The sequence below is a fragment of the Anthonomus grandis genome, chromosome 16 (assembly GCF_022605725.1).
Source record: "Anthonomus grandis grandis chromosome 16, icAntGran1.3, whole genome shotgun sequence".
NCBI classification, from domain to species: Eukaryota; Metazoa; Arthropoda; class Insecta; order Coleoptera; family Curculionidae; genus Anthonomus; species Anthonomus grandis.
In genome coordinates, this window is record NC_065561.1 from 3,335,404 (window position 1) to 3,348,600 (window position 13,197).

At 36.3% G+C, this 13,197-nt stretch overlaps 1 protein-coding gene across 2 annotated transcripts in view; it reads left to right on the plus strand.

The window, feature by feature from the left end:
• The window catches only part of LOC126745743 (inositol polyphosphate 1-phosphatase), a 53,220-nt gene that overhangs the window by 1,474 nt on the left and 38,549 nt on the right, over nucleotides 1-13,197 (plus strand). The window lies entirely within an intron of this gene.

The following is a 13,197-nucleotide window of genomic DNA, read 5'->3' on the forward strand; positions in this document are numbered from 1 at the left end:
AAATTCATAAGTTCTCAAAGAAAGAAAGGAAGGCAGCAGAACAAATAAACATCATACCTCCGACACGTGTTTTTGCTTTTTGGCTTCTCGAGGGCAGGGTTTACCGTTTACTAGAAAAATTCAAGAAAAAAAAACACACGGGATCAGAAACAGAAGCAGACAACCAATCTGTCCATCAATCTAATCAATCAATCTACTTAGCTCTAGTAACTCCGCTCTTAAAGGAAAAATACAGCAGCCAGACTAAGGAAGCATAAACTGCCAACCCTGTCCTGAAGAAGCCAAAAGGCAGAAACATGTGTGGGCAGGTACCACCTTCAATTGTTCTGCTTCCTTCTTGTTTCAAAGTTTCGTATTAAAAAACTTAATGAGTACCATAACCCCTAATACAAACTTACTTTAAAAATATTCGCAAATCTACTGGACTATGTATTAAGCCATCTGACTAATTTAATTAAGAAGCGGCGCCGTATGACGCAAACTTATATTCAAGTTATTGAATTGGGTTATAGTGTTACAAGGTCTATTGATTTAATTAGGTAACAAACTGATAAAATATTGGAAGGAGAAGAAGAATATTATCCAAGGCTATCATCAACATTTCTATAAATATTGATGAATCAATGAGTCGAGAGCCGCTATTTAATAAAAAGAAATAACGACTCACAAATTCCGAAAAGAATCTGGAAACGACTTTAAAGTAGATAGGCCTATACTATACTAGATATCCTCACATACGCATATACATATATTTGATTGAATTGATTTAAAATAATTCATAATTTACCTCATCAATGTTGTTGTTCAATTAGGATTTTTTTTTACATTTTTTTAATCATAATTTCTTACATAATTTCCCTTCTTTTTAAATCATAACCTGGACTGTAGTTTAAGAGAAATTCAAAGTAGCACTATACGCCCTAAAAAACATTGTGTCCAGTTCAAATATAATTTACGGATAGACGATAATAATTTTGTACAAATAAAGAATAATAATCTTGCGTGGCATCTGCATATTGAAGATTTGTATATTATTTATAAAAAAAGAGAAAATATAAATTATAAAATAACACATGAACGCCTCTTGTACACTACCCTGAGCTAGTCTTTCTATAACTCGATAAGGTCAAATTTAATAGTATCAATGACCCAAACCAAACAATTCAATGTATCTTTTTGAGACCCAGTTATCTAGAGATTTATTAATCTTGCTATAATTATTAAGTATAAGCCAGACAAGTTGATATTAATGCCATGCTGACAAAAGATTGCAAAGATTAGCTCCTTCAGTGAAAGCGTCACCAGATCTTCTTCACTCAGTCTGTAGAATCCTGTATCTCCTGTGACCCAGTGTCTCACAACTTGCAATCGCCTGTTCCATCGACTCCTCATTCTCACTGCAGGATTTGCAGATGTCTGTATCGGATAAGCTGATTCCGTATGGGTGTAGTAAGTTGTGAGCGCCCTTACCAGCACACCGTAGGCTTTTCCTGTTTAGTCTTAGAGCCAGATTCGCCCTTTCAGCTTCAAAGCTCAGGAACTTTTTGGAGTGAGTCAATGTCGTTTTATCCTGGACGATATCCATTTTACCATCCAATTTCTGTTTTATGGAAACCTTTTTTAAGCTCAAAAGATCGGGTAGGTAAAGTAGGTCAGAGTTATCAGATTTTCGATCGCTAGGTTATTCAGCCTGCTGTGTCATTCCAGCAGTAATTTGGACCTATATGTGCAGCCGCTCGGAGCCCTCTAAGAACCAATTGGGCACTGGTGAATATTTTAACCCATATTCCCTTATGTTCTTTTGCGGATAAGATTTTGTTAGTCTCTCAATGTCGCATATAGTTCCGCTTGGAAAATTGTTGTATCCGAAGTGTTTAACACATTTGCGATCCATCCTGTAACCGCCATTGTGCACCATTCTTCCGTTGTAAGAAAGAGGACCCTGTATTTTCTATCAAAACAGATTACCGAGTCCATATGGTCGCCCGTCTAGGACATAGTATATCTCAGATTCTTCGGTTTCCTCAATCATCCCAGAGCCCCATATAGTATGGCGGGTCTTACCATCTGGATATATATCCAATCAGTCATTTTAGGATTTAGACCTCAGGATTTACCAAGTAGTTGTCTTGCCGTCTAAGGTTTCTCGTGGTCAATTCCAATACTGATTCGAGGTGTGGCTCTGAGGTTTTCTATCCAAGGCAAAACCCAGATATTTCACCCTCTCCCTAGGAATGATCTCGATGCCCTTAATTCAAAGACTGGGGACGTTCATTCCTCTTTTTCTGATAAATAGTCAAATGGCCGTCTTCGCTGGGCTTATAGATAGCTACTCCAAAGTGCATCATTCACATGTCGTGTGCAGAGCGTCTTGCATTAGTTCTGCAATCGTGCCTACGAGGTTCTGTCTGATTGTTACGGAAATATCGTCCACATAACCGATGATCTTGGAGAGTCCTATCAGGTCATCCACCAATACAGGCCATAGAAGGGGGGACAGTACCCCGCCCTATAGGCATCCCGTAAAGTATCCAAGTAAGGCCCTGATTAACCTTTTATTTAGCATGCAGCTGACCCATCTCCCAGTTCCTCTATTAGAGAATGGTTTTCCAAGGCGCCCTCAATGTCCATGAATGCACGCAGGTCTATTTTTTTGGATTTTAGGGCCTTTCCGATATCGCGAACTATTTTGTGCACTACCCTAATAGTTGATTTGCCCTTCTGCTAGGAGAATTGAAGTCATGCAACGGCCTCACAGAGAATAGACAAAAAATATTTATTTTACTTCCACTATTGATTTTTGTTTGTCAAATTTTTTGGAGCAAAAGGTCCGGATAATTTATTTCTCTAATCTTAATAAAACATAAATAAACTTTTAAATTAAATAATAAGAATAATAACTACATATTAATAATTATTAATAAGTTATTATTATTCTTCTCATAATGCTTAAAAATTTAAGACGGCGGCCACGACAACCCGAAAATAATTTGTGGCTCACCTTGCTGTCTCTTCTATTCAGGACTGCTCCTCCAGGTTCACCTCCAAATAATTGCTGGGTTTGACGGTGTGCCGGCACTTATAATTTTTGAAATTCACGTGTCTTTATATATGGAGAGCGACTTATTTGGTCAGTAGTTTATATATCAATGCTCATGCTGCCAGTTCCCATCAATCAGGATCGATGCAGTACTGGACTAGAGGTGCGTGCGACTCTTCTCGCTCAAAATTAAGGTTGTCTTACATATGCCGCGATAAAAAGCCGCGAATAATGATTTAGCAAAAAAAAACTAAAGAAATTGTAGAATACAACTTTAGATATTAACAACGATCAGTACCACGATGAAGCAAAACTCATGTTAAATATAATTATATGAATATTGACAATAAAAAAAAGAATAAAAATAAATAAAGAAATAAGTCTTCCGATTTGATGGAACATACCGCCCACCTAAAATGTCCCACATTTTATACAGGGTGCCTCCGATTAAGTCGGCACTATTGGTATCTTTGTTAATATTTAAGATACAGGATCGGTTAAATTAGCAAACTAGTAGGATTTTTTCTATTGATTAAAATGGTGAAAACAGAAAAAAAATTGAACATCGCGTTTTCGAGATAATGTGAAAAATGTACTTTTGTTATTGGGAATCCCCTGTATATTTGTACGTAAATTAAAAGATAATAATTTTCTTAATAAAAAAGTTTCTTTACACTAATAGCCTAAACCTAAAAATAACAAAGTTATAGCGATATTAATAATTTTGTCAAATATAGGCAAGTTGGCGTTGAACTTTTCGAGAGCAAAACAAATAAATCACTGTTTGAATAATAAAATGACAGTAGCCGTAGATTTTATTAAATAAAGAAATACTGACAGTTACATGTTAGCAAAGTTTATGATTTTTGTAAAATCTAAATTAGTAAAATGCCTTTTACGCATATTTTACGAAAAATGTGATATGTTAGAACGTTACCTTGTATGTCGAAAAAACAGTGACAAAGCGCTAGAAGAGTACCGCCAGAGATTCCAGACTCGTAACTTGCCAAACAGTAGATACTTTTTAATTATCTACAGAAAATTTAGAAGTAACGAAAACGTGTTTAAAAGAACTAGAAGAAGGAACCAATTTATAGTAAGCGAGGATGTTGAAATTTCTATTTTGGCATATTTTGAAGCTCATATGGAAAACTCAACTAGAGATTTAGCAAGAGCTTACGGTGTGAGCTTAGTAACAATTTGGTGGGTCTTAAAGAGACAAATTTGTGCCATATAAGTATCGACCAGTACAAACATTGTTGCCTGGCGATAACGAAAGAAGACTTGCTTTTTATAACTGGTTACGTAATGCATATGAAGCTAATGATAATATTTTAAACCGTATAATTTGGAGCGACGAAGATAATTTTTTAAACAAAGGTATGTTAAACCGTAAAAATGTACACTATAGGTTCCAAGAAAATATTTTCCTTACTGATCCCAGAAATCCTCAAATTCAATTTAGTTTATTAACGTTTGGTGCGGCTTAATAGGAAGCCAAGTAATAGGACCTGTGATTTATGATGGCATTTTGACTGGAAGGAGATGTGTTGAGTTGATCTCATATTATCTGGAGCGCTGAAAGATTATTTGGATAATGTTAACTTGGAGAGACGGCAACAAATCTATTATCAACAGGATGGAGCACCTTCCCATCAACTAAATGATGTAAGAATATTACTTAATAGACTGTTTGACGATAAATGGATTGCGACACGTGGCCCGATTCATTGGCCCCCTAGGTCACCAGACCTAACCCCTCTAGATTTTTATTTTTGAGCTTATATATAAAATGAAGTGTATAAAAAAAAACAGAACCGTTGATGAACTTCAAACACATATTAGGCAAATAATTGGATCAATAGATAGAAGATCAATCTTAAAAGCTACAAGAAGTGTGCTCAGAAATGTATTGAACAAGATGGCGATGTTTTTGCTCATTTATTGTAAATTAGTAGTTTTACTTAATGTTATTTATTTCAAAGCCAACTTGCCTAAATTTGACGAAATTATTAATATCGCTATAACTTTGTTATTTTTAGGTTTAGGCTATTAGTGTAAAGAAACTTTTTTATTAAGAAAATTATTATCTTTTGATTTATGTAAAAATATACAGGGGTTGCATTTAACAAAAGTACATTTTTCACATTTTCTCGAAAACGCGATGTTCAATTTTTTTTCTGTTTTCACCATTTTAATCAACAGAAAAAATCCTACTAGTTTGCTAATTTAACCGACCCTGTATCTTAAATATTAACAAAGATACCAATAGTGCCAACTTAATCGGAGGCACCCTGTATATATAAAAAAAAAATGAAAAGTAACGCGAAAACTCTAAGGCGAAATATAGATTTCGCGAGAAGAAAAAATTAATGGTTTGGTAACGGGCATAATTTTGAGACAAGACGGGAAGGTGTTCCCTTATTTGTTTTTACCGTTAAAAACCCGCGTGACGCCATCCCTGCCCGGAAAACATTTTATGACACGACCCAACAACCATGAAAGGGGTGGTGCATGGTCATCCTTGATTAATACTAACGAATCAATGTTAATGTCTTTGCTTGGGTTATACCATTTGGATCTCTGATTAAGGGTATGCAAATATTCATTATGCCATCTCTTCCAAAAGTCCTGGTGGATACGTTGAATAAGTTGCCAGCGCGAAAGACGACTCAAGTTAATCTCTGTTAGGTCCGATTCAACGAAGGTATTTAAAGGTTCTAAGTTCAAAAAATGACTCGGGGTCAAGGGTGTTAAGTCGTTAGGGTCATTACTTAGTGATCAGAGAGGTCGAGAGTTTAAGATTGCCTCTATTGATGTCAGAACAGTGTTAAACTCCTCACATGTAAGGACATGCGAACCAACCACGCGGGTTAGATGGCCCTTTACGGCCTTAATTCCAGCCTCCCACATTCCGCCAAAATTTGGGGCTGAAGGGGGATTGAAATGCCACAAGATGCCCTCTTTGATCGATGCATTTCGCATATTTTGCAACAATTCCTTTGACGCACCTACAAAGTTTGTCCCACAATCGCTAAACATGTCTGTAACACGACCGCGGCGAGAGATAAAGCGCCTTAGGGCGGCCAAAAAAGTATCGCTTGAAAGCTCCGTAACAAGTTCCAGGTGAAGAACCTTTGTGCACATGCATACAAAAAGGCAAATGTAAGCCTTACAAGTTTTACTGCCACGATGCTTGCCCATAGTGATTAAGTATGGTCCTCCAAAATCCACACCACTTTTGGTGAAACATTTAATTTGATTTACCCGAAAAGATGGTAAATCACCCATAAGAGGAGCTTGTGATGAAGGGTTACACTTAAAGCAACGTACACAGGAGGACAAAACTCGTTTAATAATTCTTCTTGAAGAAGGAATCCAAAAGCATTGACTGAGTAGGAATTGGCTAGTTTGTAAACCAGGGTGCATATATTTAATGTGAGTTTGTTCAATAATTAGAGAGGTAATTCGATGATCACGGGGTAATAGACAGGGGTGTTTATGATTATAAGAAAGGGAAGCGTGCTTCAATCGTCCGCCCACCCTGAGGACACCATCCTTGTTTAAAAAAGGAGAGAGCTTCTGAATATATTTCGGTAATACTGTTAGATTAGGATTGGCTTTTGAAAGTTCTGCCATTTCATGAGCAAATGAAACTTTCTGAACTTCTCGGATTAAAAGTAAGAGAGCTCTATCCAATTCTGCCAATGTTACATAACCTTTAGTATCAACGAGTTTTGAAGCCTTTACATATGCACAGAAACGTAAAACATATGCAACAATACGAATAATCTTTGATAAAGAGGAGAATCTGGATATCAAATTATCCCAGAAGCTTACTACTGGAGTCGAGGTTAATAAAACAATCCTTCTTTTTTCAAGGTCTATACTATCGTCAAGTATACAGGGATCATTAACCCATTCAATCAGTAAAAAGAGATGTAAGGCATTCTGGTCCAGCCCACCATTTTTCTAGATGAAGTAACTCGGGGGGAAGAAGACCTCTGGACGGCTATTCTGTAAACGCGTGAAACAACGTTCACACGAGAAGTGGGCAAAGCTCACTCGAAAATTACTAAAAGTTTATTCTGTAAACAGGGGAGCGCTCACATCGTGCGAAAAATGCGTGATCACACTTCTACTGCTAAATTGTGAGGGAGAAGGGTATCCTAACCTAACTTCCGAGACAGGTGATGAAAATCCAAAAAAAAATAGCGTTGTTTTGTTTGGTTTGTTGGTTCTGATTATAAAAAAATCCCTCCGATTATTATTATTGTGTATAATAATAACCATAATATGGATTTTATGGATTTTGCTTTTATTTATGGATTATTTATGAATTTTTTGCCTTTATGTTTTTCTTTAAATTTTGCCAAGACTAAAAATGAAAGGTATATTCAAAACTGTTTTTATTTACCCCAATGTTTCACCTACTTTTCGCCATTGCTTCCAAGTTTTACAGGATGCCCCAGGGAATGCATTTAGCGTTACAGTGATGTTTTCCCACAAGTTTTGGGCGTCTTTCTTTGTAAAACTATTTGAAAATAGTCCACTTTGTAGCTGGGGGTGTTTTTTCATCCACTCAGTTAGAATTTTTTTTGTCCATTGGTCATGGGGGTCGATCGATTACACTCTGCCATTTTAATACCACATATTACTTCTATCTAATTTATTAAAGTGGTAACACTAACACAGACAATTATTAATGTCTTTTAATCCGTTGTACAAAAAAATAAAATAAATAATAAATACCCGGCATCCGGTACGTCAAATGTCAAAAATCCTTGTCAGGTCAGCGCCTCGTCGAACGTATAAGCGCGCGTATTCTATTGGTCGAGAATCTGGCAACGCTGTAAGAATTACATGATCGTGATGATCGTTCACCACACGGTCACTGCTATTACAGAATACTAATTTTTATACCTAGGGAGAGGAACGTGATGTGAGATCCCTTCTCTCAGGAGGAAGTATCACTTCCTCCAAAATTACAGAATAGCCGCCCTGGTAGCACAGTCAGCAGGATTATTTTCCGACCTAATATGAGCCCAGCAATCCGCAGATAATTTTTCCTGAATATACGAGACGCGGTTACTTACAAAAGTAGTCCATTTATGGGGAGAAGACTTTATCCAGCTTAAAGCTACGGTGGAATCAGTCCATGCAAACAATGACGAAATATTTATTGAATCAGCAAGCGCTTCTTTAACTGATGACATTAAATCTGCCAATAAGACAGCCGAGCACAACTCTAGCCTTGGAATCGAGATTGTCTTAAGAGGAGCTACTCTATCTTAGAACATAGAAAATACGTCTGAACGTTATCATCATAAGTAATTATGCGAAAATAGACCACAGCTGCATACGCCTTTTCCGAGCTATCGCAGAAGATGTGCATCTCACATAATTTCATGTGGGAAGGGATAATCTTTTGAGGTAATAAAAGGCTCGATAGGGTAGAAATACCTTCTTTAAATAAAGACCAGTATTCTTTAATAGAGTTAGGAGCAGGTTGGTCCTAGTCTAGTCCAGATGACCATAATTGTTGAATAATTATTTTTAAAGAGACAGTAACAGGGGAACGAAATCCTAAAGGGTCGAAAATACGAGCCAAATGAGATAAAATGTTTCTTTTTGTACATGGTTTTACTTTAGATTCTATTTTAAAGACAAAATAATCACTAAGAGGATTCCATTGCAAGCCTAAAATCTTGACTATGGACTTTATCAAAGGAGAGGGGGTTCAACTGTGTCAAAGAGGTGTCTAAATGAGATATTAATAAAGGCGTATTACTCGCCCATTTTCGCAACTCAAAGCCACCAAGAGAAAGCAACGAAATTAGTTCTTGCTAAAGGGCAAGAGCTGATTCGATAGAATCAGTACCGCTAACTACGTCATCCACGAATATTTCATTCTCTAAGACTTCAGATGCCCTAGGAAATTTAAACTTATAATCCCTAGCAAGTTGAGTGAGAGTTCTAATAGCTTGGTATGGTGAAGAAGCTACACCGTAGGTTACGGTATTCAGTTGATAGTCTCTCACAGGATCAGACTTTGAAAACCTCCATAAAATTGTTTGAAAATTTCTACAGGGTTGATCTATGAGAATTTGTCAAAACATCTGCTTAATATCAGCAGTGAATGCAACAGCATGGATGCGAAACTTTAACAGCAAGTGAAATATATCCTGTTGAAGCTTGGGGCCGACTAACAAAGTGTCATTGAGAGAAATATTATTTGCGGCCTTCGCGGAGGCGTCAAAAACAACACGATGTTTTGTGGTTGAACTTTCCGGACGAAGAATACAGTGATGCGGTATGTAATAAGAATTTTTTGTATCCTTATATAAGGGTAATATTTCCATATGTCCCGTGTCAAGAAAATCCCGCATAAAAGAGCGATATTCATCGTGAAGCTCGGGATTGGATTCTAAACGATGTTCAAGAGAATAAAACCTACGCAAAGCGATATCTCGAGTGTTTTCAAAAACTGGGAGTTCTAAATGTTTGAAAGGAAGTTGAAGAACATATCTCCCTGAGGAGTTTCGAGTATGAGTTCTCTGAAAAAACTCCTCTGCAGCAACTTCATCAGAGGAATGAACATGGTAATTAGGGACTTGTTCCAGCTGCCAAAACCTTTTAACGATATCTACAAGAGTGGAGCTGACAGTAGCGCAAAGGCTATTAGGGGTTGAACGAGAAATAGAGTCCTGGTAAGACACACGACCCATAATTATCCACCCTAGTTGAGTATTTAGAGCAACAGGTTTATTAATCGATTGCGATATTTGACCTTCTTTAACAAGAAAACCAAAAATATCACCTCCAACCAACATGTCAATAGGACCCGAAACATTAAAACTTTCGTCTGCCAGCTCGAGATGAGAAAACTGAGTGAAGCAATCTGTAGGTAAATCTGAAGAGGGAAGGTTTTCGCATATTTTTGGAATTATGGCAAAATTTAGAGAAAATTTGGGGTTTGTAAAACTTTTAGGCGTGAAGGTGCATGTGACTTCATGAGAGACATTTGAGACAGTGTCACCTAAACCTTTAACAAACAGGAAAAGAGGTCGTTTTACTAGGCCCAAGCGTTTACAAAATTTGTTTGTAATAAAATTCACTTGACTTGCACTGTCTAACAAGATCCGTGCATTGATAAATCGACCCTGGGAATCCAGAACCCGAATCAGTGCTGTAGCCAATAGAACCGAGCTTTCGTGTTTAATATTGGTCAAGGTAACAGGTTGAGATCTGTTTTCACAGTTTGTAGAAGATTCCCGCTTAACGGCAGGTGGCTGAGAAGCTTCAAAGGAGTCATGGTGCAAAAGGGTATGATGAGGCTTGGAGCATTTTTCGCAGCGGCGACGAGATGAGCAATTAAACGAGTTATGTTTTAAACCTAAGCAATTGGTGCACCAATTGCTTAGGTTTTATTGGTTTTTACACTTTTATATCTTTCGTGGGAATTTTTGTTTAAGAATTCTGAACATTTATAAATTGAGTGGCCACTTTTGTGACAAAAGCAACATGAGGCGGTATTGATAACAAAAATTCTTTTCGGCATTATTGTATGTTTTATAAATTTAGAAGGACTAGGCTTTATATCTTTACAAGAGCTTGAGACGGTATCTAATGCGCGACACTGCTTCTTAAAAAAATCTAATAAAATGTCAAAATGCTTGTGTTTATTTTGAATTTCGTCTAGAGATTTACCACACTCAAGTTCGAACCTCGTGGCTGTGCTTGAATCAAGGCGATCAAATAGCATGTAAAATAAAACGAAATCCCATTGTGAGACAGGGTGACCCATATTTTCAATTGCAGTTAAGTGTTCAGTAAATGTATCTAATAGAGTAACACTGAACAACGCTTAGTGGCGGTCCTCCTAAGGAATTTAAAAGATATGTAAATTTTTCTACATTGGAAAGACTTGAATTATTGTGAATAATAGAATCATAGAGGTCAATAAACGTCTTCCAATTTCTTATAGTGCCATTAAATTTTGTAAGCTCCAGCTTGGGTAACTTAACGTGACTTGGGGTTGCCTTTTCTGTCCTTTGCTCAGTATTTTCAAATAATTCAGCACAAGTTGCTTCAATTGCATAAAAATTGTCATCAAATTGTTTTCGAATAGCCTGTTGAACTTCCAAATCATCCTCATCACCCTGAGCCACAATATTTAAAATTGAGGCGTGATAATTATTAAAATCACTAACAATCCCTTCGAGGGTTTTGACTCGAATTTTTAATTGTATATGAAGATGGACATCATTAATGGCATTATCGGAAACTACCTTGATATCCTCCAGGCGGCTAATAGCATTATCTCGTTGAGCAATAAGCCCTCTTAACTTTTTATCAGCCATAACAAACGAGCAGAGAAAAATTAAATTAAGATTAAAATATTTTAACCCGAGATAAAGCAATACTGAGCAAAAAACAAAGTTTTAGACAAAATGAGAAAAACAAAGTTTTAGACAAAAGGGCCTTTATTATTTTTCTTATTTTGATTAAACAGTAAAAATTGCTTAATAAAGTGAAATTAACCAAGCTACTTATACCTATTAATATAGAGCTATAATCTCAGAGATTCAAAAAATGGATTTATTTTTGTATATTTATTTTATACGTTAAGCGTGAAGGGTATAGTTGATTCAATTAGTTATAAAATTGTTCACGCAAGAGCAGAGATATCAAGAGATATTAAGAGCATTAAAAAGAAGGAGAGATGGATGAGACCATATAAATGAAATTGTTTTAATACACTAAATTGCAACAAATTTCTGAGAAGCTAAAGCAAATTGAGAGAAACTGTCACAATATATAATCAAAACAATTGAGGGAGTTATGCAAGATATTATGAGTAGTTTTACAAATAATACCATATATAAGAAGAGAGATAAATCACGCAAGTGAGTATAATAGAGACAGAGATAAAGTGAAAAAACAAAGCGTTAATTAATTAATCCTAAAAAACGGGGATCAAAAATTAATTACCAAATCTTTTACCAAAAAGTCAATAAAAAATTTTTAGAATTTTATCAGCAATATTATTGTAAAGTAATATTACTAGACAAGCCAACAACGAAAACCAAATTATAAGTCCGGGCGTAGAGAGGAAATAATATTAAGTAAAGCCACCGAAACCGAGTTGATTTATTATTCCACTCTGTAAAGAGACGGACGAGGGACCAGCGGCGCTGCAACTGACGCGATACGCAATTATCGACGCGTTGAGACGCTAAATGTAAGGAGAGAGATAGATAGACAGTACTGTCCGAGTGACTCGAGAATGGAATTTCTATAATTAACCAAAATTTTAAACAATTTTAACATGAGGTTTACCAATATAGCAATAGCGAATAATAATTTTGTATGCTCTTACACGTTTTGGATGTAATTTTTTGCTGAAATGTATGCAATCAAAATCCTAAATCCAAATCCGCGATCGAAGTGACCAAAAAATGTAGGAGAAATATAAAAATAGTGGACTGTATCTTTAATTAATTAATGCATAAAAATTTAAGACGGCGGCCAAGACAACCCCAAAATAATTTGTGGCTCACCTTGCTGTCGCTTCTGTTCAGGACTGCTCCTCCAGGTTCACCTCCAAATAATTACTGGGTTTGACGGTGTGCCGGCACTTATAATTTTTGGAATTCACTCGCGTGTCTTTATATATGGAGAGCGACTTATTTGGTCGGTAGTTTATATACCAATGCTCATGCTGCCAGTTCCCATCAATCAGGATCAATGCAGTACTGGACTAGAGGTGCGTGCGACTCTTCTTGGTCAAAATTAAGGTTGTCTTACATATGACGCGATAAAAAGCCGCGAATAATTTAGCAAAAAAAAGCAAAAATTTTTAAAATGATTTAGCAAAAAAAATTCACAGATTTTGCAACATGCGCAAACATCGTAGGCGTATTGAAAATACCAGATACAAGTACGGTGGCTGTTATTTTTTATATTTTATATTATCTTGTGACGTCATTTGAAAGTGCTCAATAAACGAAACATAAAAGAATTAAGCCTTATGATCATTATTCATTCAGTTTGTTATTTATTATATTTTTGTACTTGCCATTAATTTTAACGGTTTATTTTTTAAAATTAGGGTGCTCCCCGAAAATTCCGCCCTTCGCCCCTTCCGCCTCTTT